This window comes from Paroedura picta, chromosome 8 (assembly GCF_049243985.1).
Source record: "Paroedura picta isolate Pp20150507F chromosome 8, Ppicta_v3.0, whole genome shotgun sequence".
NCBI classification, from domain to species: domain Eukaryota; kingdom Metazoa; phylum Chordata; class Lepidosauria; order Squamata; family Gekkonidae; genus Paroedura; species Paroedura picta.
Genome location: NC_135376.1, coordinates 104,391,946 through 104,418,347, shown reverse-complemented (window position 1 = coordinate 104,418,347; position 26,402 = coordinate 104,391,946). Strand labels below are relative to the sequence as shown.

At 53.3% G+C, this 26,402-nt stretch overlaps 3 long non-coding RNA genes across 4 annotated transcripts in view; all 3 read left to right on the top strand.

Annotated features, from left to right (window-relative positions):
* The first annotated feature begins 2,695 nt into the window (after positions 1 to 2,695).
* LOC143842753 (uncharacterized) overlaps positions 2,696 to 26,402 on the top strand; it is a 36,805-nt gene continuing 13,098 nt past the window's right edge. The window contains exon 1 of one of the 2 annotated variants that reach the window (XR_013233339.1): positions 2,696 to 2,766. This is a non-coding gene — a long non-coding RNA (uncharacterized LOC143842753). Of the gene's footprint in view, positions 2,767 to 23,775; positions 23,847 to 26,402 lie in introns of those variants that run through there. The other variant, XR_013233340.1, reaches the window with a different exon arrangement.
* Positions 3,003 to 12,046, top strand: LOC143842752 (uncharacterized). The gene is made up of 6 exons (XR_013233338.1): positions 3,003 to 3,103; positions 5,650 to 5,718; positions 5,958 to 6,055; positions 9,033 to 9,101; positions 9,341 to 9,438; positions 11,978 to 12,046. It is a non-coding gene; the product is annotated as an uncharacterized LOC143842752 (long non-coding RNA).
* Positions 14,902 to 17,943, top strand: LOC143842751 (uncharacterized). The gene is made up of 3 exons (XR_013233337.1): positions 14,902 to 14,995; positions 15,235 to 15,332; positions 17,875 to 17,943. It is a non-coding gene; the product is annotated as an uncharacterized LOC143842751 (long non-coding RNA).

Here is a 26,402-nt window from a genome sequence, read left to right as displayed (position 1 = left end):
GTGGAAGGGGTCCTGAGTTCTCAGACTGGCCTTGTAGACTTGTTGTCTGTTTCTTCAGCAGACTGAGGAAGCTTGCAGATCGAGGCCATCCAAAGAGGAGGAGAGCTGATCGGGAGAGGAGGGCCACGTGCGAAGAGACGGGGGAGCATCCAGAAGGCAAGTTCTTCCGCGGAAGCGGAAAGGCTTGCTAAGCAGGGGGCACCAGGCGACCCGAAGCCTGGCGTGATGCCACGCCTGAAGCTCCTGATGACGTTGGCTGGCAGAAGCTGGCGGCAGTCGGCCAGGGGGTGGGGGTGGGCTTCAGTGGCAGGTAGCTGGGGGGAAGGGGTTGCGTAGGGATGCAGAGTGAGAGTGTGAGTGAGCGAGTGAGTGAGTGCAACCCTGCGTGCCCATCCGTTCCGACGGACAGGGACCAAACGCCCATTCGTTTCGACGGACAGGGCTTGAGTGCCCATCTGCTGCGGCGGACAGGGCTTGAGCGCTCCTCTGTCTGGACGGACAGGGCTTGCGAGCCCATCCGTTCGCAGGGACAGAGTTTGAGTGCCAGTCCACACAGATGAACGGAGCACAGTGCCCGACCCTTCAGATGGCCGGAGCACGGGTGCACGTCCCCTGAAGTGGACGCAGCTGGGGTGCCCGTCCCTTCGCAGGGACGGAGCCGGGGGCCTCGTCCCTTCGTGTGGACTGAGGTGGGGTGCCCGTTCTTTCTGGTGGACAGAACGTGTGTGTGTGTGTGTGTCAGTGTGTGTGTGTGTGTGGACGGAGAGTGAATGCGAGGGGTAGGCATGGGCACCAAGCGGCTCACCAACTGAAGTTCATGACGATTTTTAGCCTGCCGTTACAAACTTCCATGAACTTTTCAAGAATTGGTGGCGGTTCGTGTTTTGAGCAGAGAGCAGGGCTTTAAAGGCACTCAGGGCCGTCCCCTTAAACCTCTGCTTTCTTTTTTTGTCCCGTGCCGCTGTTTTTCGCGGCCTCCCCGGGGACGGGAACGCAGGGGCCGAAAGGGACTCCGAGCCCTTTTCTTTTTTTACTGGACCGTTTTGGTTCAGTAAATAGAGAAATGCTACAGCTTGCATATTACAGGACTACTATTCCAAGATAGGGAAAAAACAACAAAACACACACACATCAGGCTGCCATTTCCCTATGCTTCTCTTCTTCTTGTACATCTCCCTAACGCCGTAGATGACATACTGATGCTTCTTCCCCCCAGGCTTACATAGCCAGTCTGAAAGTCCAGGATTTCTTTCCACCTCCTTCCCCCCCGCCCCAATCTGATCTCCTATGGGACTCCGCTTTCTTCTGGATTGCAAAGTTCTTGCCTTTTGCTTCAAGAACGCAAGTGTTGCTGGTGTCCCGTATTCTAACGCTTTGTCTAATCAGTCAGTAGTAGCTGGTCAGGATTCTGTTTTCCATCTTGTTGCATGAAGGATCCTAGCAGCTGCTTTTGCCATGGATTGAACAAAGTAGCTAGACGTGTGGAGGAGTTTTCTTGTTCTGTTTCCTTATGTCCATATTGTATACTGTGCTAATTGCCCTTTCAATCTCTTTTGCCTCTCCTCATGAATCATATTCCAGCATTCCCAGGCTTTCTAGCAAGTCCTCCAGATGCGAAAAAACCATGCATCTGTCTCCTGCCGTTCCCAGCATTGGCTGATAGGAGTTTTTGCCATTCCTGCTCTACCTTGGGAAGCAGCAAGCTACCTAAAAAGCATCTTATCCCCGTTTTCTGTTAACATCTGACATTCAGTGTCCCCACAATGACTCCCACTGGGCCAGGCTTCTCTTCTTTCCAAGGCTTCAAGCCCATTGTGGCGCGCAGTCTTTAACTTGTCAACTTCTGGAGTCACCCTGCAATAACGATATGTTTTGAATGGCCCGCTAGCAAATGAGAATAAGCAGGCCTCCTACAGTCACTGGTTATTCCCTTGTAGAGCCTGCTGGAGGTTAAATTAGCCAAGCTACAGTCTTCCCTTCAGCCTTAATAATTTGCCGTTCCTTCCCCTCTCCAAAATTACACTGTCTCATTCTGTTTTTTTTCTTTTGAAGTTTGCGTATCGAAGGCATTGGCCAAAGCGATGGACTTGGTCTCTTTTGACACTGAAACGATATGTTTAGCAAGCAGTCTCAAGCTTTACTCTTGATCTTTCCTCTGGATCATTCTCAGCAGTTTTTTTTTTTAAATCCTCAGTCCTTATGAATGGCTTCCTTAGGGTCCATTCTCTCTGTTTTCACACTGCTTCCTTCCTTGAGGGTCCGGAATCCAGTCCGTACTCTCAACCGGTGCTGCCGCTGGTTTGTAGGACTTCATATGCGAAGCTGCAAGGCAACTCCTAGTCCTCTTCGGCCCCTTATTTCTCTTCCCGACGCACCGTTCGGATTGCGGTTCCGTCCCTAGTTCAGCCAGGAACCTAACCGCATATCCCTGGTTGGTGCCCATGCCTAGGGGATGGTTTGAGTGGGGCACGGAGTGGTGTGAATGGAGTGGTGTGTGTGTGTGTGTGTGTGTGTGTGTGAGGAGGGGCTCCCTTAGTTAAGGTATGAAGGGGAGGTAGTGCACAGGTTGAAATAGATGTACTCGGGCTTGCAGCCGCCAGTTGATGCTGGCCAACCGAAGGCAGTGGAGGAGCCTGGAGGATGCCGGTGGAGGGTAGGGCAGGAGCCGTCCCTGCTTACCACGGGTTTTCCTTGTAGGGATACCCCGGGGGAGTTTTGATGAGGTTCTCCTGCAAGCCCTCAAGGGAGTTGTGGCCACTGAAAGAGGTGAGCGATGTTCCCCAACTCCTTCGCTTGCCTCTCTGCCCCTCCTGGTCCCCAGTGGGTGGGTTGGGCAAGGAGGGCTTGTGACCTGTATGCCAGCAACGGGGAAGGCAGTGTCTGGGAGAGCTAAACCTTTCGGCTCACTGTGTGCTCTTTCGGGAAGTGGGAAGGGGAGCGGTCTGAGGTGGAAGGGGCCCTGAGTTCTCAGACTGGCCTTGTAGACTTGTTGTCTGTTTCTTCAGCAGACTTAGGAAGCTTGCAGATCGAGGCCATCCAGAGAGGAGGAGAGCTGATCGGGAGAGGAGGGCCACGTGCGAAGAGACGGGGGAGCATCCAGAAGGCAAGTTCTTCCGCGGAGGCGGAAGGGCTTGCTAAGCAGGGGGCACCAGGCGACCCAAAGCCTGGCGTGATGCCACGCCTGAAGCTCCTGATGACGTTGGCTGGCAGAAGCTGGCGGCAGTCGGCCGGGGGGTGGGGGTGGGCATCAGTGGCAGGTAGCTGGGGGGAGGGGGTTGCGTAGGGATGCAGAGTGAGAGTGTGAGTGAGCGAGTGAGTGAGTGCAACCCTGCGTGCCCATCCGTTCCGACGGACAGGGACCAAACGCCCATTCGTTTCGACGGACAGGGCTTGAGTGCCCATCTGCTGCGGCGGACAGGGCTTGAGCGCTCCTCTGTCTGGACGGACAGGGCTTGCGAGCCCATCCGTTCGCAGGGACAGAGTTTGAGTGCCAGTCCACACAGATGAACGGAGCACAGTGCCCGACCCTTCAGATGGCCGGAGCACGGGTGCACGTCCCCTGAAGTGGACGCAGCTGGGGTGCCCGTCCCTTCGCAGGGACGGAGCCGGGGGCCTCGTCCACTCGTGTGGACTGAGGTGGGGTGCCCGTTCTTTCTGGTGGACAGAACGTGTGTGTGTGTGTGTGTGTCAGTGTGTGTGTGTGTGTGGACGGAGAGTGAATGCGAGGGGTAGGCATGGGCACCAAGCGGCTCACCAACTGAAGTTCATGACGATTTTTAGCCTGCCGTCACAAACTTCCATGAACTTTTCAAGAATTGGTGGCGGTTCGTGTTTTGAGCAGAGAGCAGGGCTTTAAAGGCACTCAGGGCCGTCCCCTTAAACCTCTGCTTTCTTTTTTTGTCCCGTGCCGCTGTTTTTCGCGGCCTCCCCGGGGACGGGAACGCAGGGGCCGAAAGGGACTCCGAGCCCTTTTCTTTTTTTACTGGACCGTTTTGGTTCAGTAAAGAGAGAAATGCTACAGCTTGCATATTACAGGACTACTATTCCAAGATCGGGAAAAAACAACAAAACACACACACATCAGGCTGCCATTTCCCTATGCTTCTCTTCTTCTTGTACATCTCCCTAACGCCGTAGATGACATACTGATGCTTCTTCCCCCCAGGCTTACATAGCCAGTCTGAAAGTCCAGGATTTCTCTCCACCTCCTTCCCCCCCGCCCCAATCTGATCTCCTATGGGACTCCGCTTTCTTCTGGATTGCAAAGTTCTTGCCTTTTGCTTCAAGAACGCAAGTGTTGCTGGTGTCCCGTATTCTAACGCTTTGTCTAATCAGTCAGTAGTAGCTGGTCAGGATTCTGTTTTCCATCTTGTTGCATGAAGGATCCTAGCAGCTGCTTTTGCCATGGATTGAACAAAGTAGCTAGACGTGTGGAGGAGTTTTCTTGTTCTGTTTCCTTATGTCCATATTGTATACTGTGCTAATTGCCCTTTCAATCTCTTTTGCCTCTCCTCATGAATCATATTCCAGCATTCCCAGGCTTTCTAGCAAGTCCTCCAGATGCGAAAAACCATGCATCTGTCTCCTGCCGTTCCCAGCATTGGCTGATAGGAGTTTTTGCCATTCCTGCTCTACCTCGGGAAGCAGCAAGCTACCTAAAAAGCATCTTATCCCCGTTTTCTGTTAACATCTGACATTCAGTGTCCCCACAATGACTCCCACTGGGCCAGGCTTCTCTTCTTTCCAAGGCTTCAAGCCCATTGTGGCGCGCAGTCTTTAACTTGTCAACTTCTGGAGTCACCCTGCAATAACGATATGTTTTGAATGGCCCGCTAGCAAATGAGAATAAGCAGGCCTCCTACAGTCACTGGTTATTCCCTTGTAGAGCCTGCTGGAGGTTAAATTAGCCAAGCTACAGTCTTCCCTTCAGCCTTAATAATTTGCCGTTCCTTCCCCTCTCCAAAATTACACTGTCTCATTCTGTTTTTTTTCTTTTGAAGTTTGCGTATCGAAGGCATTGGCCAAAGCGATGGGCTTGGTCTCTTTTGACACTGAAACGATATGTTTAGCAAGCAGTGTCAAGCTTTACTCTTGATCTTTCCTCTGGATCATTCTCAGCAGTTTTTTTTTAAAAATCCTCAGTCCTTATGAATGGCTTCCTTAGGGTCCATTCTCTCTGTTTTCACACTGCTTCCTTCCTTGAGGGTCCGGAATCCAGTCCGTACTCTCAACCGGTGCTGCCGCTGGTTTGTAGGACTTCATATGCGAAGCTGCAAGGCAACTCCTAGTCCTCTTCGGCCCCTTATTTCTCCTCCCGACGCACCGTTCGGATTGCGGTTCCGTCCCTAGTTCAGCCAGGAACCTAACCGCATATCCCTGGTTGGTGCCCATGCCTAGGGGATGGTTTGAGTGGGGCAGGGAGTGGTGTGAATGGAGTGGTGTGTGTGTGTGTGTGTGTGTGTGTGTGTGTGAGGAGGGGCTCCCTTAGTTAAGGTATGAAGGGGAGGTAGTGCACAGGTTGAAATAGATGTACTCGGGCTTGCAGCCACCAGTTGATGCTGGCCAACCGAAGGCAGTGGAGGAGCCTGGAGGATGCCGGTGGAGGGAAGGGCAGGAGCCGTCCCTGCTTACCACGGGTTTTCCTTGTAGGGATACCCCGGGGGAGTTTTGATGAGGTTCTCCTGCAAGCCCTCAAGGGAGTCGTGGCCACTGAAAGAGGTGAGCGATGTTCCCCAACACCTTCGCTTGCCTCTCTGCCCCTCCTGGTCCCCAGTGGGTGGGTTGGGCAAGGAGGGCTTGGGACCTGTATGCCAGCAACGGGGAAGGCAGTGTCTGGGAGAGCTAAACCTTTCGGCTCACTGTGTGCTCTTTCGGGAAGTGGGAAGGGGAGCGGGCTGAGGTGGAAGGGGCCCTGAGTTCTCAGACTGGCCTTGTAGACTTGTTGTCTGTTTCTTCAGCAGACTGAGGAAGCTTGCAGATCGAGGCCATCCAAAGAGGAGGAGAGCTGACCGGGAGAGGAGGGCCACGTGCGAAGAGACGGGGGAGCATCCAGAAGGCAAGTTCTTCCGCGGAAGCGGAAGGGCTTGCTAAGCAGGGGGCACCAGGCGACCCGAAGCCTGGCGTGATGCCACGCCTGAAGCTCCTGATGACGTTGGCTGGCAGAAGCTGGCGGCAGTCGGCCGGGGGGTGGGGGTGGGCATCAGTGGCAGGTAGCTGGGGGGAGGGGGTTGCGTAGGGATGCAGAGTGAGAGTGTGAGTGAGCGAGTGAGTGAGTGCAACCCTGCGTGCCCATCCATTCCGACGGACAGGGACCAAACGCCCATTCGTTTCGACGGACAGGGCTTGAGTGCCCATCTGCTGCGGCGGACAGGGCTTGAGCGCTCCTCTGTCTGGACGGACAGGGCTTGCGAGCCCATCCGTTCGCAGGGACAGAGTTTGAGTGCCAGTCCACACAGATGAACGGAGCACAGTGCCCGACCCTTCAGATGGCCGGAGCACGGGTGCACGTCCCCTGAAGTGGACGCAGCTGGGGTGCCCGTCCCTTCGCAGGGACGGAGCCGGGGGCCTCGTCCCTTCGTGTGGACTGAGGTGGGGTGCCCGTTCTTTCTGGTGGACAGAACGTGTGTGTGTGTGTGTGTCAGTGTGTGTGTGTGTGTGGACGGAGAGTGAATGCGAGGGGTAGGCATGGGCACCAAGCGGCTCACCAACTGAAGTTCATGATGATTTTTAGCCTGCCGTCACAAACTTCCATGAACTTTTCAAGAATTGGTGGCGGTTCGTGTTTTGAGCAGAGAGCAGGGCTTTAAAGGCACTCAGGGCCGTCCCCTTAAACCTCTGCTTTCTTTTTTTGTCCCGTGCCGCTGTTTTTCGCGGCCTCCCCGGGGACGGGAACGCAGGGGCCGAAAGGGACTCCGAGCCCTTTTCTTTATTTACTGGACCGTTTTGGTTCAGTAAAGAGAGAAATGCTACAGCTTGCATATTACAGGACTACTATTCCAAGATAGGGAAAAAACAACAAAACACACACACATCAGGCTGCCATTTCCCTATGCTTCTCTTCTTCTTGTACATCTCCCTAACGCCGTAGATGACATACTGATGCTTCTTCCCCCCAGGCTTACATAGCCAGTCTGAAAGTCCAGGATTTCTCTCCACCTCCTTCCCCCCCGCCCCAATCTGATCTCCTATGGGACTCCGCTTTCTTCTGGATTGCAAAGTTCTTGCCTTTTGCTTCAAGAACGCAAGTGTTGCTGGTGTCCCGTATTCTAACGCTTTGTCTAATCAGTCAGTAGTAGCTGGTCAGGATTCTGTTTTCCATCTTGTTGCATGAAGGATCCTAGCAGCTGCTTTTGCCATGGATTGAACAAAGTAGCTAGACGTGTGGAGGAGTTTTCTTGTTCTGTTTCCTTATGTCCATATTGTATACTGTGCTAATTGCCCTTTCAATCTCTTATTTGCCTTATTTCAATCTCTTAATTGCCCTTTCAATCTCTTCTTCTTGTACATCTCCCTAACGCCGTAGATGACATACTGATGCTTCTTCCCCCCAGGCTTACATAGCCAGTCTGAAAGTCCAGGATTTCTCTCCACCTCCTTCCCCCCCGCCCCAATCTGATCTCCTATGGGACTCTGCTTTCTTCTGGATTGCAAAGTTCTTGCCTTTTGCTTCAAGAACGCAAGTGTTGCTGGTGTCCCGTATTCTAACGCTTTGTCTAATCAGTCAGTAGTAGCTGGTCAGGATTCTGTTTTCCATCTTGTTGCATGAAGGATCCTAGCAGCTGCTTTTGCCATGGATTGAACAAAGTAGCTAGACGTGTGGAGGAGTTTTCTTGTTCTGTTTCCTCATGTCCATATTGTATACTGTGCTAATTGCCCTTTCAATCTCTTTTGCCTCTCCTTATGAATCATATTCCAGCATTCCCAGGCTTTCTAGCAAGTCCTCCAGATGCGAAAAAACCATGCATCTGTCTCCTGCCGTTCCCAGCATTGGCTGATAGGAGTTTTTGCCATTCCTGCTCTACCTTGGGAAGCAGCAAGCTACCTAAAAAGCATCTTATCCCCGTTTTCTGTTAACATCTGACATTCAGTGTCCCCACAATGACTCCCACTGGGCCAGGCTTCTCTTCTTTCCAAGGCTTCAAGCCCATTGTGGCGCGCAGTCTTTAACTTGTCAACTTCTGGAGTCACCCTGCAATAACGAAATGTTTTGAATGGCCCGCTAGCAAATGAGAATAAGCAGGCCTCCTACAGTCACTGGTTATTCCCTTGTAGAGCCTGCTGGAGGTTAAATTAGCCAAGCTACAGTCTTCCCTTCAGCCTTAATAATTTGCCGTTCCTTCCCCTCTCCAAAATTACACTGTCTCATTCTGTTTTTTTTCTTTTGAAGTTTGCGTATCGAAGGCATTGGCCAAAGCGATGGGCTTGGTCTCTTTTGACACTGAAACGATATGTTTAGCAAGCAGTCTCAAGCTTTACTCTTGATCTTTCCTCTGGATCATTCTCAGCAGTTTTTTTTTTAAATCCTCAGTCCTTATGAATGGCTTCCTTAGGGTCCATTCTCTCTGTTTTCACACTGCTTCCTTCCTTGAGGGTCCGGAATCCAGTCCGTACTCTCAACCGGTGCTGCCGCTGGTTTGTAGGACTTCATATGCGAAGCTGCAAGGCAACTCCTAGTCCTCTTCGGCCCCTTATTTCTCCTCCCGACGCACCGTTCGGATTGCGGTTCCGTCCCTAGTTCAGCCAGGAACCTAACCGCATATCCCTGGTTGGTGCCCATGCCTAGGGGATGGTTTGAGTGGGGCAGGGAGTGGTGTGAATGGAGTGGTGTGTGTGTGTGTGTGTGTGTGTGTGTGTGAGGAGGGGCTCCCTTAGTTAAGGTATGAAGGGGAGGTAGTGCACAGGTTGAAATAGATGTACTCGGGCTTGCAGCCACCAGTTGATGCTGGCCAACCGAAGGCAGTGGAGGAGCCTGGAGGATGCCGGTGGAGGGAAGGGCAGGAGCCGTCCCTGCTTACCACGGGTTTTCCTTGTAGGGATACCCCGGGGGAGTTTTGATGAGGTTCTCCTGCAAGCCCTCAAGGGAGTCGTGGCCACTGAAAGAGGTGAGCGATGTTCCCCAACACCTTCGCTTGCCTCTCTGCCCCTCCTGGTCCCCAGTGGGTGGGTTGGGCAAGGAGGGCTTGGGACCTGTATGCCAGCAACGGGGAAGGCAGTGTCTGGGAGAGCTAAACCTTTCGGCTCACTGTGTGCTCTTTCGGGAAGTGGGAAGGGGAGCGGGCTGAGGTGGAAGGGGCCCTGAGTTCTCAGACTGGCCTTGTAGACTTGTTGTCTGTTTCTTCAGCAGACTGAGGAAGCTTGCAGATCGAGGCCATCCAAAGAGGAGGAGAGCTGACCGGGAGAGGAGGGCCACGTGCGAAGAGACGGGGGAGCATCCAGAAGGCAAGTTCTTCCGCGGAAGCGGAAGGGCTTGCTAAGCAGGGGGCACCAGGCGACCCGAAGCCTGGCGTGATGCCACGCCTGAAGCTCCTGATGACGTTGGCTGGCAGAAGCTGGCGGCAGTCGGCCGGGGGGTGGGGGTGGGCATCAGTGGCAGGTAGCTGGGGGGAGGGGGTTGCGTAGGGATGCAGAGTGAGAGTGTGAGTGAGCGAGTGAGTGAGTGCAACCCTGCGTGCCCATCCGTTCCGACGGACAGGGACCAAACGCCCATTCGTTTCGACGGACAGGGCTTGAGTGCCCATCTGCTGCGGCGGACAGGGCTTGAGCGCTCCTCTGTCTGGACGGACAGGGCTTGCGAGCCCATCCGTTCGCAGGGACAGAGTTTGAGTGCCAGTCCACACAGATGAACGGAGCACAGTGCCCGACCCTTCAGATGGCCGGAGCACGGGTGCACGTCCCCTGAAGTGGACGCAGCTGGGGTGCCCGTCCCTTCGCAGGGACGGAGCCGGGGGCCTCGTCCACTCGTGTGGACTGAGGTGGGGTGCCCGTTCTTTCTGGTGGACAGAACGTGTGTGTGTGTGTGTGTGTCAGTGTGTGTGTGTGTGTGGACGGAGAGTGAATGCGAGGGGTAGGCATGGGCACCAAGCGGCTCACCAACTGAAATTCATGACGATTTTTAGCCTGCCGTCACAAACTTCCATGAACTTTTCAAGAATTGGTGGCGGTTCGTGTTTTGAGCAGAGAGCAGGGCTTTAAAGGCACTCAGGGCCGTCCCCTTAAACCTCTGCTTTCTTTTTTTGTCCCGTGCCGCTGTTTTTCGCGGCCTCCCCGGGGACGGGAACGCAGGGGCCGAAAGGGACTCCGAGCCCTTTTCTTTTTTTACTGGACCGTTTTGGTTCAGTAAAGAGAGAAATGCTACAGCTTGCATATTACAGGACTACTATTCCAAGATCGGGAAAAAACAACAAAACACACACACATCAGGCTGCCATTTCCCTATGCTTCTCTTCTTCTTGTACATCTCCCTAACGCCGTAGATGACATACTGATGCTTCTTCCCCCCAGGCTTACATAGCCAGTCTGAAAGTCCAGGATTTCTCTCCACCTCCTTCCCCCCCGCCCCAATCTGATCTCCTATGGGACTCCGCTTTCTTCTGGATTGCAAAGTTCTTGCCTTTTGCTTCAAGAACGCAAGTGTTGCTGGTGTCCCGTATTCTAACGCTTTGTCTAATCATTCAGTAGTAGCTGGTCAGGATTCTGTTTTTCATCTTGTTGCATGAAGGATCCTAGCAGCTGCTTTTGCCATGGATTGAACAAAGTAGCTAGACGTGTGGAGGAGAATTCTTGTTCTGTTTCCTTATGTCCATATTGTATACTGTGCTAATTGCCCTTTCAATCTCTTTTGCCTCTCCTCATGAATCATATTCCAGCATTCCCAGGCTTTCTAGCAAGTCCTCCAGATGCGAAAAAACCATGCATCTGTCTCCTGCCGTTCCCAGCATTGGCTGATAGGAGTTTTTGCCATTCCTGCTCTACCTTGGGAAGCAGCAAGCTACCTAAAAAGCATCTTATCCCCGTTTTCTGTTAACATCTGACATTCAGTGTCCCCACAATGACTCCCACTGGGCCAGGCTTCTCTTCTTTCCAAGGCTTCAAGCCCATTGTGGCGCGCAGTCTTTAACTTGTCAACTTCTGGAGTCACCCTGCAATAACGATATGTTTTGAATGGCCCGCTAGCAAATGAGAATAAGCAGGCCTCCTACAGTCACTGGTTATTCCCTTGTAGAGCCTGCTGGAGGTTAAATTAGCCAAGCTACAGTCTTCCCTTCAGCCTTAATAATTTGCCGTTCCTTCCCCTCTCCAAAATTACACTGTCTCATTCTGTTTTTTTTCTTTTGAAGTTTGCGTATCGAAGGCATTGGCCAAAGCGATGGGCTTGGTCTCTTTTGACACTGAAACGATATGTTTAGCAAGCAGTCTCAAGCTTTACTCTTGATCTTTCCTCTGGATCATTCTCAGCAGTTTTTTTTTTTAAAACCTCAGTCCTTATGAATGGCTTCCTTAGGGTCCATTCTCTCTGTTTTCACACTGCTTCCTTCCTTGAGGGTCCGGAATCCAGTCCGTACTCTCAACCGGTGCTGCCGCTGGTTTGTAGGACTTCATATGCGAAGCTGCAAGGCAACTCCTAGTCCTCTTCGGCCCCTTATTTCTCCTCCCGACGCACCGTTCGGATTGCGGTTCCGTCCCTAGTTCAGCCAGGAACCTAACCGCATATCCCTGGTTGGTGCCCATGCCTAGGGGATGGTTTGAGTGGGGCAGGGAGTGGTGTGAATGGAGTGGTGTGTGTGTGTGTGTGTGTGTGTGAGGAGGGGCTCCCTTAGTTAAGGTATGAAGGGGAGGTAGTGCACAGGTTGAAATCGATGTACTCGGGCTTGCAGCCGCCAGTTGATGCTGGCCAACCGAAGGCAGTGGAGGAGCCTGGAGGATGCCGGTGGAGGGTAGGGCAGGAGCCGTCCCTGCTTACCACGGGTTTTCCTTGTAGGGATACCCCGGGGGAGTTTTGATGAGGTTCTCCTGCAAGCCCTCAAGGGAGTCGTGGCCACTGAAAGAGGTGAGCGATGTTCCCCAACTCCTTCGCTTGCCTCTCTGCCCCTCCTGGTCCCCAGTGGGTGGGTTGGGCAAGGAGGGCTTGTGACCTGTGTGCCAGCAACGGGGAAGGCAGTGTCTGGGAGAGCTAAACCTTTCGGCTCACTGTGTGCTCTTTCGGGAAGTGGGAAGGGGAGCGGGCTGAGGTGGAAGGGGCCCTGAGTTCTCAGACTGGCCTTGTAGACTTGTTGTCTGTTTCTTCAGCAGACTGAGGAAGCTTGCAGATCGAGACCCTCCAAAGAGGAGGAGAGCTGACCGGGAGAGGAGGGCCACGTGCGAAGAGACGGGGGAGCATCCAGAAGGCAAGTTCTTCCGCGGAAGCGGAAGGGCTTGCTAAGCAGGGGGCACCAGGCGACCCGAAGCCTGGCGTGATGCCACGCCTGAAGCTCCTGATGGCGTTGGCTGGCAGAAGCTGGCGGCAGTCGGCCGGGGGGTGGGGGTGGGCATCAGTGGCAGGTAGCTGGGGGGAGGGGGTTGCGTAGGGATGCAGAGTGAGAGTGTGAGTGAGCGAGTGAGTGAGTGCAACCCTGCGTGCCCATCCGTTCCGATGGACAGGGACCAAACGCCCATTCGTTTCGACGGACAGGGCTTGAGTGCCCATCTGCTGAGGCGGACAGGGCTTGAGCGCTCCTCTGTCTGGACGGACAGGGCTTGCGAGCCCATCCGTTCGCAGGGACAGAGTTTGAGTGCCAGTCCACACAGATGAACGGAGCACAGTGCCCGACCCTTCAGATGGCCGGAGCACGGGTGCACGTCCCCTGAAGTGGACGCAGCTGGGGTGCCCGTCCCTTCGCAGGGACGGAGCCGGGGGCCTCGTCCCTTCGTGTGGACTGAGGTGGGGTGCCCGTTCTTTCTGGTGGACAGAACGTGTGTGTGTGTGTGTGTCAGTGTGTGTGTGTGTGTGGACGGAGAGTGAATGCGAGGGGTAGGCATGGGCACCAAGCGGCTCACCAACTGAAGTTCATGATGATTTTTAGCCTGCCGTCACAAACTTCCATGAACTTTTCAAGAATTGGTGGCGGTTCGTGTTTTGAGCAGAGAGCAGGGCTTTAAAGGCACTCAGGGCCGTCCCCTTAAACCTCTGCTTTCTTTTTTTGTCCCGTGCCGCTGTTTTTCGCGGCCTCCCCGGGGACGGGAACGCAGGGGCCGAAAGGGACTCCGAGCCCTTTTCTTTTTTTACTGGACCGTTTTGGTTCAGTAAAGAGAGAAATGCTACAGCTTGCATATTACAGGACTACTATTCCAAGATCGGGAAAAAACAACAAAACACACACACATCAGGCTGCCATTTCCCTATGCTTCTCTTCTTCTTGTACATCTCCCTAACGCCGTAGATGACATACTGATGCTTCTTCCCCCCAGGCTTACATAGCCAATCTGAAAGTCCAGGATTTCTCTCCACCTCCTTCCCCCCCGCCCCAATCTGATCTCCTATGGGACTCCGCTTTCTTCTGGATTGCAAAGTTCTTGCCTTTTGCTTCAAGAACGCAAGTGTTGCTGGTGTCCCGTATTCTAACGCTTTGTCTAATCAGTCAGTAGTAGCTGGTCAGGATTCTGTTTTTCATCTTGTTGCATGAAGGATCCTAGCAGCTGCTTTTGCCATGGATTGAACAAAGTAGCTAGACGTGTGGAGGAGAATTCTTGTTCTGTTTCCTTATGTCCATATTGTATACTGTGCTAATTGCCCTTTCAATCTCTTTTGCCTCTCCTCATGAATCATATTCCAGCATTCCCAGGCTTTCTAGCAAGTCCTCCAGATGCGAAAAAACCATGCATCTGTCTCCTGCCGTTCCCAGCATTGGCTGATAGGAGTTTTTGCCATTCCTGCTCTACCTTGGGAAGCAGCAAGCTACCTAAAAAGCATCTTATCCCCGTTTTCTGTTAACATCTGACATTCAGTGTCCCCACAATGACTCCCACTGGGCCAGGCTTCTCTTCTTTCCAAGGCTTCAAGCCCATTGTGGCGCGCAGTCTTTAACTTGTCAACTTCTGGAGTCACCCTGCAGTAACGATATGTTTTGAATGGCCCGCTAGCAAATGAGAATAAGCAGGCCTCCTACAGTCACTGGTTATTCCCTTGTAGAGCCTGCTGGAGGTTAAATTAGCCAAGCTACAGTCTTCCCTTCAGCCTTAATAATTTGCCGTTCCTTCCCCTCTCCAAAATTACACTGTCTCATTCTGTTTTTTTTCTTTTGAAGTTTGCGTATCGAAGGCATTGGCCAAAGCGATGGGCTTGGTCTCTTTTGACACTGAAACGATATGTTTAGCAAGCAGTCTCAAGCTTTACTCTTGATCTTTCCTCTGGATCATTCTCAGCAGTTTTTTTTTTTTAAACCTCAGTCCTTATGAATGGCTTCCTTAGGGTCCATTCTCTCTGTTTTTACACTGCTTCCTTCCTTGAGGGTCCGGAATCCAGTCCGTACTCTCAACCGGTGCTGCCGCTGGTTTGTAGGACTTCATATGCGAAGCTGCAAGGCAACTCCTAGTCCTCTTCGGCCCCTTATTTCTCCTCCCGACGCACCGTTCGGATTGCGGTTCCATCCCTAGTTCAGCCAGGAACCTAACCGCATATCCCTGGTTGGTGCCCATGCCTAGGGGATGGTTTGAGTGGGGCAGGGAGTGGTGTGAATGGAGTGGTGTGTGTGTGTGTGTGTGTGTGTGTGTGTGAGGAGGGGCTCCCTTAGTTAAGGTATGAAGGGGAGGTAGTGCACAGGTTGAAATCGATGTACTCGGGCTTGCAGCCGCCAGTTGATGCTGGCCAACCGAAGGCAGTGGAGGAGCCTGGAGGATGCCGGTGGAGGGAAGGGCAGGAGCCGTCCCTGCTTACCACGGGTTTTCCTTGTAGGGATACCCCGGGGGAGTTTTGATGAGGTTCTCCTGCAAGCCCTCAAGGGAGTCGTGGCCACTGAAAGAGGTGAGCGATGTTCCCCAACTCCTTCGCTTGCCTCTCTGCCCCTCCTGGTCCCCAGTGGGTGGGTTGGGCAAGGAGGGCTTGTGACCTGTATGCCAGCAACGGGGAAGGCAGTGTCTGGGAGAGCTAAACCTTTCGGCTCACTGTGTGCTCTTTCGGGAAGTGGGAAGGGGAGCGGGCTGAGGTGGAAGGGGCCCTGAGTTCTCAGACTGGCCTTGTAGACTTGTTGTCTGTTTCTTCAGCAGACTGAGGAAGCTTGCAGATCGAGGCCATCCAAAGAGGAGGAGAGCTGACCGGGAGAGGAGGGCCACGTGCGAAGAGACGGGGGAGCATCCAGAAGGCAAGTTCTTCCGCGGAAGCGGAAGGGCTTGCTAAGCAGGGGGCACCAGGCGACCCGAAGCCTGGCGTGATGCCACGCCTGAAGCTCCTGATGACGTTGGCAGGCAGAAGCTGGCGGCAGTCGGCCGGGGGGTGGGGGTGGGCATCAGTGGCAGGTAGCTGGGGGGAGGGGGTTGCGTAGGGATGCAGAGTGAGAGTGTGAGTGAGCGAGCGAGTGAGTGCAACCCTGCGTGCCCATCCGTTCCGACGGACAGGGACCAAACGCCCATTCGTTTCGACGGACAGGGCTTGAGTGCCCATCTGCTGCGGCGGGCAGGGCTTGAGCGCTCCTCTGTCTGGACGGACAGGGCTTGCGAGCCCATCCGTTCGCAGGGACAGAGTTTGAGTGCCAGTCCACACAGATGAACGGAGCACAGTGCCCGACCCTTCAGATGGCCGGAGCACGGGTGCACGTCCCCTGAAGTGGACGCAGCTGGGGTGCCCGTCCCTTCGCAGGGACGGAGCCGGGGGCCTCGTCCCTTCGTGTGGACTGAGGTGGGGTGCCCGTTCTTTCTGGTGGACAGAACGTGTGTGTGTGTGTGTGTCAGTGTGTGTGTGTGTGTGGACGGAGAGTGAATGCGAGGGGTAGGCATGGGCACCAAGCGGCTCACCAACTGAAGTTCATGACGATTTTTAGCCTGCCGTCACAAACTTCCATGAACTTTTCAAGAATTGGTGGCGGTTCGTGTTTTGAGCAGAGAGCAGGGCTTTAAAGGCACTCAGGGCCGTCCCCTTAAACCTCTGCTTTCTTTTTTTGTCCCGTGCCGCTGTTTTTCGCGGCCTCCCCGGGGACGGGAACGCAGGGGCCGAAAGGGACTCCGAGCCCTTTTCTTTATTTACTGGACCGTTTTGGTTCAGTAAAGAGAGAAATGCTACAGCTTGCATATTACAGGACTACTATTCCAAGATAGGGAAAAAACAACAAAACACACACACATCAGGCTGCCATTTCCCTATGCTTCTCTTCTTCTTGTACATCTCCCTAACGCCGTAGATGACATACTGATGCTTCTTCCCCCCAGGCTTACATAGCCAGTCTGAAAGTCCAGGATTTCTCTCCACCTCCTCCCCCCCCCCGCCCCAATCTGATCTCCTATGGGACTCCGCTTTCTTCTGGATTGCAAAGTTCTTGCCTTTTGCTTCAAGAACGCAAGTGTTGCTGGTGTCCCGTATTCTAACGCTTTGTCTAATCAGTCAGTAGTAGCTGGTCAGGATTCTGTTTTCCATCTTGTTGCATGAAGGATCCTAGCAGCTGCTTTTGCCATGGATTGAACAAAGTAGCTAGACGTGTGGAGGAGTTTTCTTGTTCTGTTTCCTTATGTCCATATTGTATACTGTGCTAATTGCCCTTTCAATCTCTTTTGCCTCTCCTCATGAATCATATTCCAGCATTCCCAGGCTTTCTAGCAAGTCCTCCAGATGCGAAAAAACCATGCATCTGTCTCCTGCCGTTCCCAGCATTGGCTGATAGGAGTTTTTGCCATTCCTGCTCTACCTCGGGAAGCAGCAAGCTACCTAAAAAGCATCTTATCCCCGTTTTCTGTTAACATCTGACATTCAGTGTCCCCACAATGACTCCCACTGGGCCAAGCTTCTCTTCTTTCCAAGGCTTCAAGCCCATTGTGGCGCGCAGTCTTTAACTTGTCAACTTCTGGAGTCACCCTGCAATAACGATATGTTTTGAATGGCCCGCTAGCAAATGAGAATAAGCAGGCCTCCTACAGTCACTGGTTATTCCCTTGTAGAGCCTGCTGGAGGTTAAATTAGCCAAGCTACAGTCTTCCCTTCAGCCTTAATAATTTGCCATTCCTTCCCCTCTCCAAAATTACACTGTCTCATTCTGTTTTTTTTCTTTTGAAGTTTGCGTATCGAAGGCATTGGCCAAAGCGATGGGCTTGGTCTCTTTTGACACTGAAACGATATGTTTAGCAAGCAGTGTCAAGCTTTACTCTTGATCTTTCCTCTGGATCATTCTCAGCAGTTTTTTTTTTAAATCCTCAGTCCTTATGAATGGCTTCCTTAGGGTCCATTCTCTCTGTTTTCACACTGCTTCCTTCCTTGAGGGTCCGGAATCCAGTCCGTACTCTCAACCGGTGCTGCCGCTGGTTTGTAGGACTTCATATGCGAAGCTGCAAGGCAACTCCTAGTCCTCTTCGGCCCCTTATTTCTCCTCCCGACGCACTGTTCGGATTGCGGTTCCGTCCCTAGTTCAGCCAGGAACCTAACCGCATATCGCTGGTTGGTGCCCATGCCTAGGGGATGGTTTGAGTGGGGCAGGGAGTGGTGTGAATGGAGTGGTGTGTGTGTGTGTGTGTGTGTGTGTGTGAGGAGGGGCTCCCTTAGTTAAGGTATGAAGGGGAGGTAGTGCACAGGTTGAAATAGATGTACTCGGGCTTGCAGCCGCCAGTTGATGCTGGCCAACCGAAGGCAGTGGAGGAGCCTGGAGGATGCCGGTGGAGGGAAGGGCAGGAGCCGTCCCTGCTTACCACGGGTTTTCCTTGTAGGGATACCCCGGGGGAGTTTTGATGAGGTTCTCCTGCAAGCCCTCAAGGGAGTCGTGGCCACTGAAAGAGGTGAGCGATGTTCCCCAACACCTTCGCTTGCCTCTCTGCCCCTCCTGGTCCCCAGTGGGTGGGTTGGGCAAGGAGGGCTTGGGACCTGTATGCCAGCAACGGGGAAGGCAGTGTCTGGGAGAGCTAAACCTTTCGGCTCACTGTGTGCTCTTTCGGGAAGTGGGAAGGGGAGCGGGCTGAGGTGGAAGGGGCCCTGAGTTCTCAGACTGGCCTTGTAGACTTGTTGTCTGTTTCTTCAGCAGACTGAGGAAGCTTGCAGATCGAGGCCATCCAAAGAGGAGGAGAGCTGACCGGGAGAGGAGGGCCCCGTGCGAAGAGACGGGGGAGCATCCAGAAGGCAAGTTCTTCCGCGGAAGCGGAAGGGCTTGCTAAGCAGGGGGCACCAGGCGACCCGAAGCCTGGCGTGATGCCACGCCTGAAGCTCCTGATGACGTTGGCTGGCAGAAGCTGGCGGCAGTCGGCCGGGGGGTGGGGGTGGGCATCAGTGGCAGGTAGCTGGGGGGAGGGGGTTGCGTAGGGATGCAGAGTGAGAGTGTGAGTGAGCGAGTGAGTGAGTGCAACCCTGCGTGCCCATCCGTTCCGACGGACAGGGACCAAACGCCCATTCGTTTCGACGGACAGGGCTTGAGTGCCCATCTGCTGCGGCGGACAGGGCTTGAGCGCTCCTCTGTCTGGACGGACAGGGCTTGCGAGCCCATCCGTTCGCAGGGACAGAGTTTGAGTGCCAGTCCACACAGATGAACGGAGCACAGTGCCCGACCCTTCAGTTGGCCGGAGCACGGGTGCACGTCCCCTGAAGTGGACGCAGCTGGGGTGCCCGTCCCTTCGCAGGGACGGAGCCGGGGGCCTCGTCCCTTCGTGTGGACTGAGGTGGGGTGCCCGTTCTTTCTGGTGGACAGAACGTGTGTGTGTGTGTGTGTCAGTGTGTGTGTGTGTGTGTGTGTGGACGGAGAGTGAATGCGAGGGGTAGGCATGGGCACCAAGCGGCTCACCAACTGAAGTTCATGACGATTTTTAGCCTGCCGTCACAAACTTCCATGAACTTTTCAAGAATTGGTGGCGGTTCGTGTTTTGAGCAGAGAGCAGGGCTTTAAAGGCACTCAGGGCCGTCCCCTTAAACCTCTGCTTTCTTTTTTTGTCCCGTGCCGCTGTTTTTCGCGGCCTCCCCGGGGACGGGAACGCAGGGGCCGAAAGGGACTCCGAGCCCTTTTCTTTTTTTACTGGACCGTTTTGGTTCAGTAAAGAGAGAAATGCTACAGCTTGCATATTACAGGACTACTATTCCAAGATAGGGAAAAAACAACAAAACACACACACATTAGGCTGCCATTTCCCTATGCTTCTCTTCTTCTTGTACATCTCCCTAACGCCGTAGATGACATACTGATGCTTCTTCCCCCCAGGCTTACATAGCCAGTCTGAAAGTCCAGGATTTCTCTCCACCTCCTTCCCCCCCGCCCCAATCTGATCTCCTATGGGACTCTGCTTTCTTCTGGATTGCAAAGTTCTTGCCTTTTGCTTCAAGAACGCAAGTGTTGCTGGTGTCCCGTATTCTAACGCTTTGTCTAATCATTCAGTAGTAGCTGGTCAGGATTCTGTTTTCCATCTTGTTGCATGAAGGATCCTAGCAGCTGCTTTTGCCATGGATTGAACAAAGTAGCTAGACGTGTGGAGGAGTTTTCTTGTTCTGTTTCCTTATGTCCATATTGTATACTGTGCTAATTGCCCTTTCAATCTCTTTTGCCTCTCCTCATGAATCATATTCCAGCATTCCCAGGCTTTCTAGCAAGTCCTCCAGATGCGAAAAAACCATGCATCTGTCTCCTGCCGTTCCCAGCATTGGCTGATAGGAGTTTTTGCCATTCCTGCTCTACCTTGGGAAGCAGCAAGCTACCTAAAAAGCATCTTATCCCCGTTTTCTGTTAACATCTGACATTCAGTGTCCCCACAATGACTCCCACTGGGCCAGGCTTCTCTTCTTTCCAAGGCTTCAAGCCCATTGTGGCGCGCAGTCTTTAACTTGTCAACTTCTGGAGTCACCCTGCAATAACGATATGTTTTGAATGGCCCGCTAGCAAATGAGAATAAGCAGGCCTCCTACAGTCACTGGTTATTCCCTTGTAGAGCCTGCTGGAGGTTAAATTAGCCAAGCTACAGTCTTCCCTTCAGCCTTAATAATTTGCCGTTCCTTCCCCTCTCCAAAATTACACTGTCTCATTCTGTTTTTTTTCTTTTGAAGTTTGCGTATCGAAGGCATTGGCCAAAGCGATGGGCTTGGTCTCTTTTGACACTGAAACGATATGTTTAGCAAGCAGTGTCAAGCTTTACTCTTGATCTTTCCTCTGGATCATTCTCAGCAGTTTTTTTTTTTAAATCCTCAGTCCTTATGAATGGCTTCCTTAGGGTCCATTCTCTCTGTTTTCACACTGCTTCCTTCCTTGAGGGTCCGGAATCCAGTCCGTACTCTCAACCGGTGCTGCCGCTGGTTTGTAGGACTTCATATGCGAAGCTGCAAGGCAACTCCTAGACCTCTTCGGCCCCTTATTTCTCCTCCCGACGCACCGTTCGGATTGCGGTTCCGTCCCTAGTTCAGCCAGGAACCTAACCGCATATCCCTGGTTGGTGCCCATGCTTAGGGGATGGTTTGAGTGGGGCAGGGAGTGGTGTGAATGGAGTGGTGTGTGTGTGTGTGTGTGTGTGTGTGTGAGGAGGGGCTCCCTTAGTTAAGGTATGAAGGGGAGGTAGTGCACAGGTTGAAATAGATGTACTCGGGCTTGTAGCCGCCAGTTGATGCTGGCCAACCGAAGGCAGTGGAGGAGCCTGGAGGATGCCGGTGGAGGGAAGGGCAGGAGCCGTCCCTGCTTACCACGGGTTTTCCTTGTAGGGATACCCCGGGGGAGTTTTGATGAGGTTCTCCTGCAAGCCCTCAAGGGAGTCGTGGCCACTGAAAGAGGTGAGCGATGTTCCCCAACACCTTCGCTTGCCTCTCTGCCCCTCCTGGTCCCCAGTGGGTGGGTTGGGCAAGGAGGGCTTGGGACCTGTATGCCAGCAACGGGGAAGGCAGTGTCTGGGAGAGCTAAACCTTTCGGCTCACTGTGTGCTCTTTCGGGAAGTGGGAAGGGGAGCGGGCTGAGGTGGAAGGGGCCCTGAGTTCTCAGACTGGCCTTGTAGACTTGTTGTCTGTTTCTTCAGCAGACTGAGGAAGCTTGCAGATCGAGGCCATCCAAAGAGGAGGAGAGCTGACCGGGAGAGGAGGGCCCCGTGCGAAGAGACGGGGGAGCATCCAGAAGGCAAGTTCTTCCGCGGAAGCGGAAGGGCTTGCTAAGCAGGGGGCACCAGGCGACCCGAAGCCTGGCGTGATGCCACGCCTGAAGCTCCTGATGACGTTGGCTGGCAGAAGCTGGCGGCAGTCGGCCGGGGGGTGGGGGTGGGCATCAGTGGCAGGTAGCTGGGGGGAGGGGGTTGCGTAGGGATGCAGAGTGAGAGTGTGAGTGAGCGAGTGAGTGAGTGCAACCCTGCGTGCCCATCCGTTCCGACGGACAGGGACCAAACGCCCATTCGTTTCGACGGACAGGGCTTGAGTGCCCATCTGCTGCGGCGGACAGGGCTTGAGCGCTCCTCTGTCTGGACGGACAGGGCTTGCGAGCCCATCCGTTCGCAGGGACAGAGTTTGAGTGCCAGTCCACACAGATGAACGGAGCACAGTGCCCGACCCTTCAGATGGTCGGAGCACGGGTGCACGTCCCCTGAAGTGGACGCAGCTGGGGTGCCCGTCCCTTCGCAGGGACGGAGCCGGGGGCCTCGTCCCTTCGTGTGGACTGAGGTGGGGTGCCCGTTCTTTCTGGTGGACAGAACGTGTGTGTGTGTGTGTGTCAGTGTGTGTGTGTGTGTGGACGGAGAGTGAATGCGAGGGGTAGGCATGGGCACCAAGCGGCTCACCAACTGAAGTTCATGACGATTTTTAGCCTGCCGTCACAAACTTCCATGAACTTTTCAAGAATTGGTGGCGGTTCGTGTTTTGAGCAGAGAGCAGGGCTTTAAAGGCACTCAGGGCCGTCCCCTTAAACCTCTGCTTTCTTTTTTTGTCCCGTGCCGCTGTTTTTCGCGGCCTCCCCGGGGACGGGAACGCAGGGGCCGAAAGGGACTCCGAGCCCTTTTCTTTTTTTACTGGACCGTTTTGGTTCAGTAAAGAGAGAAATGCTACAGCTTGCATATTACAGGACTACTATTCCAAGATAGGGAAAAAACAACAAAACACACACACATCAGGCTGCCATTTCCCTATGCTTCTCTTCTTCTTGTACATCTCCCTAACGCCGTAGATGACATACTGATGCTTCTTCCCCCCAGGCTTACATAGCCAGTCTGAAAGTCCAGGATTTCTCTCCACCTCCTTCCCCCCCGCCCCAATCTGATCTCCTATGGGACTCCGCTTTCTTCTGGATTGCAAAGTTCTTGCCTTTTGCTTCAAGAACGCAAGTGTTGCTGGTGTCCCGTATTCTAACGCTTTGTCTAATCATTCAGTAGTAGCTGGTCAGGATTCTGTTTTCCATCTTGTTGCATGAAGGATCCTAGCAGCTGCTTTTGCCATGGATTGAACAAAGTAGCTAGACGTGTGGAGGAGTTTTCTTGTTCTGTTTCCTTATGTCCATATTGTATACTGTGCTAATTGCCCTTTCAATCTCTTTTGCCTCTCCTCATGAATCATATTCCAGCATTCCCAGGCTTTCTAGCAAGTCCTCCAGATGCGAAAAAACCATGCATCTGTCTCCTGCCGTTCCCAGCATTGGCTGATAGGAGTTTTTGCCATTCCTGCTCTACCTTGGGAAGCAGCAAGCTACCTAAAAAGCATCTTATCCCCGTTTTCTGTTAACATCTGTCATTCAGTGTCCCCACAATGACTCCCACTGGGCCAGGCTTCTCTTCTTTCCAAGGCTTCAAGCCCATTGTGGCGCGCAGTCTTTAACTTGTCAACTTCTGGAGTCACCCTGCAATAACGATATGTTTTGAATGGCCCGCTAGCAAATGAGAATAAGCAGGCCTCCTACAGTCACTGGTTATTCCCTTGTAGAGCCTGCTGGAGGTTAAATTAGCCAAGCTACAGTCTTCCCCTCAGCCTTAATAATTTGCCGTTCCTTCCCCTCTCCAAAATTACACTGTCTCATTCTGTTTTTTTTCTTTTGAAGTTTGCGTATCGAAGCCATTGGCCAAAGCGATGGGCTTGGTCTCTTTTGACACTGAAACGATATGTTTAGCAAGCAGTCTCAAGCTTTACTCTTGATCTTTCCTCTGGATCATTCTCAGCAGTTTTTTTTTTAAATCCTCAGTCCTTATGAATGGCTTCCTTAGGGTCCATTCTCTCTGTTTTCACACTGCTTCCTTCCTTGAGGGTCCGGAATCCAGTCCGTACTCTCAACCGGTGCTGCCGCTGGTTTGTAGGACTTCATATGCGAAGCTGCAAGGCAACTCCTAGTCCTCTTCGGCCCCTTATTTCTCCTCCCGACGCACCGTTCGGATTGCGGTTCCGTCCCTAGTTCAGCCAGGAACCTAACCGCATATCCCTGGTTGGTGCCCATGCCTAGGGGATGGTTTGAGTGGGGCAGGGAGTGGTGTGAATGGAGTGGTGTGTGTGTGTGTGTGTGTGTGTGTGTGTGTGAGGAGGGGCTCCCTTAGTTAAGGTATGAAGGGGAGGTAGTGCACAGGTTGAAATAGATGTACTCGGGCTTGCAGCCACCAGTTGATGCTGGCCAACCGAAGGCAGTGGAGGAGCCTGGAGGATGCCGGTGGAGGGAAGGGCAGGAGCAGTCCCTGCTTACCACGGGTTTTCCTTGTAGGGATACCCCGGGGGAGTTTTGATGAGGTTCTCCTGCAAGCCCTCAAGGGAGTCGTGGCCACTGAAAGAGGTGAGCGATGTTCCCCAACACCTTCGCTTGCCTCTCTGCCCCTCCTGGTCCCCAGTGGGAGGGTTGGGCAAGGAGGGCTTGGGACCTGTATGCCAGCAACGGGGAAGGCAGTGTCTGGGAGAGCTAAAACTTTCGGCTCACTGTGTGCTCTTTCGGGAAGTGGGAAGGGGAGCGGGCTGAGGTGGAAGGGGCCCTGAGTTCTCAGACTGGCCTTGTAGACTTGTTGTCTGTTTCTTCAGCAGACTGAGGAAGCTTGCAGATCGAGGCCATCCAAAGAGGAGGAGAGCTGACCGGGAGAGGAGGGCCACGTGCGAAGAGACGGGGGAGCATCCAGAAGGCAAGTTCTTCCGCGGAAGCGGAAGGGCTTGCTAAGCAGGGGGCACCAGGCGACCCGAAGCCTGGCCTGATGCCACGCCTGAAGCTCCTGATGACGTTGGCTGGCAGAAGCTGGCGGCAGTCGGCCGGGGGGTGGGGGTGGGCATCAGTGGTAGGTAGCTGGGGGGAGGGGGTTGCGTAGGGATGCAGAGTGAGAGTGTGAGTGAGCGAGTGAGTGAGTGCAACCCTGCGTGCCCATCCGTTCCGACGGACAGGGACCGAATGCCCATTCGTTTCGACGGACAGGGCTTGAGTGCCCATCTGCTGCGGCGGACAGGGCTTGAGCGCTCCTCTGTCTGGACGGACAGGGCTTGCGAGCCCATCCGTTCGCAGGGACAGAGTTTGAGTGCCAGTCCACACAGATGAACGGAGCACAGTGCCCGACCCTTCAGATGGCCGGAGCACGGGTGCACGTCCCATGAAGTGGACGCAGCTGGGGTGCCTGTCCCTTCGCATGGACGGAGCCGGGGGCCTCGTCCCTTCGTGTGGACTGAGGTGGGGTGCCCGTTCCTTCTGGTGGACAGAACGTGTGTGTGTGTGTGAGTGTGCGTGTGTGTGGACGGAGAGTGAATGCGAGGGGTAGGCATGGGCACCAAGCGGTTCACCAACTGAAGTTCATGACGATTTTTAGCCTGCCGTCACAAATTCCATGAACTTTTCAAGAATTGGTGGCGGTTCGTGTTTTGAGCAGAGAGCAGGGCTTTAAAGGCACTCAGGGCCGTCCCCTTAAACCTCTGCTTTCTTTTTTTGTCCCGTGCTGCTGTTTTTCGCGGCCTCCCCGGGGACCGGAACGCAGGGGCCGAAAGGGACTCCGAGCCCTTTTCTTTTTTTACTAGACCGTTTTGGTTCAGTAAAGAGAGAAACGATACAGCTTGCATATTACAGGACGACTATTCCAAGATAGGGAAAAAACAACAAAACACACACACATCAGGCTGCCATTTCCCTATGCTTCTCTTCTTCTTGTACATCTCCCTAACGCCGTAGATGACAGACTGATGCTTCTTCCCCCCAGGCTTACATAGCCAGTCTGAAAGTCGAGGATTTCTCTCCACCTCCTTCCCCCCCGCCCCAATCTGATCTCCTATGGGACTCCGCTTTCTTCTGGATTGCAAAGTTCTTGCCTTTTGCTTCAAGAACGCAAGGGTTGCTGGTGTCCCGTATTCTAACGCTTTGTCTAATCAGTCAGTAGTAGCTGGTCAGGATTCTGTTTTCCATCTTGTTGCATGAAGGATCCTAGCAACTGCTTTTGCCATGCATTGAACAAAGTAGCTAGACGTGTGGGGGAGTTTTCTTGTTCTGTTTCCTTACGTCCATATTGTATACTGTGCTAATTGCCCTTTCAATCTCTTTTGCCTCTCCTCATGAATCATATTCCAGCATTCCCAGGCTTTCTGGCAAGTCCTCCAGATGCGAAAAAACCATGCATCTGTCTCCTGCCGTTCCCAGCATTGGCCGATAGGAGTTTTTGCCATTCCTGCTCTACCTTGGGAAGCAGCAAGCTACCTAAAAAGCATCTTATCCCCGTTTTCTGTTAACATCTGACATTCAGTGTCCCCACAATGACTCCCACTGGGCCAGGCTTCTCTTCTTTCCAAGGCTTCAAGCCCATTGTGGCGCGCAGTCTTTAACTTGTCAACTTCTGGAGTCACCCTGCAGTAACGATATGTTTTGAATGGCCCGCTAGCAAATGAGCATAAGCAGGACTCCTACAGTCACTGGTTATTCCCTTGTAGAGCCTGCTGGAGGTTAAATTAGCCAAGCTACAGTTTTCCCTTCAGCCTTAATAATTTGCCGTTCCTTCCCCTCTCCAAAATTACACTGTCTCATTCTGTTTTTTTTCTTTTGAAGTTTGCGTATCGAAGCCATTGGCCAAAGTGATGGGCTTGGTCTCTTTTGACACTGAAACGATATGTTTAGCAAGCAGTCTCAAGCTTTACTCTTGATCTTTCCTCTGGATCATTCTCAGCAGTTTTTTTTTTTTAAATCCTCAGTCCTTATGAATGGCTTCCTTAGGGTCCATTCTCTCTGTTGTCACACTGCTTCCTTCCTTGAGGGTCCGGAATCCAGTCCGTACTCTCAACCGGTGCTGCCGCTGGTTTGTAGGACTTCATATGCGAAGCTGCAAGGCAACTCCTAGTCCTCTTCGGCCCCTTATTTCTCCTCCCGACGCGCCGTTCG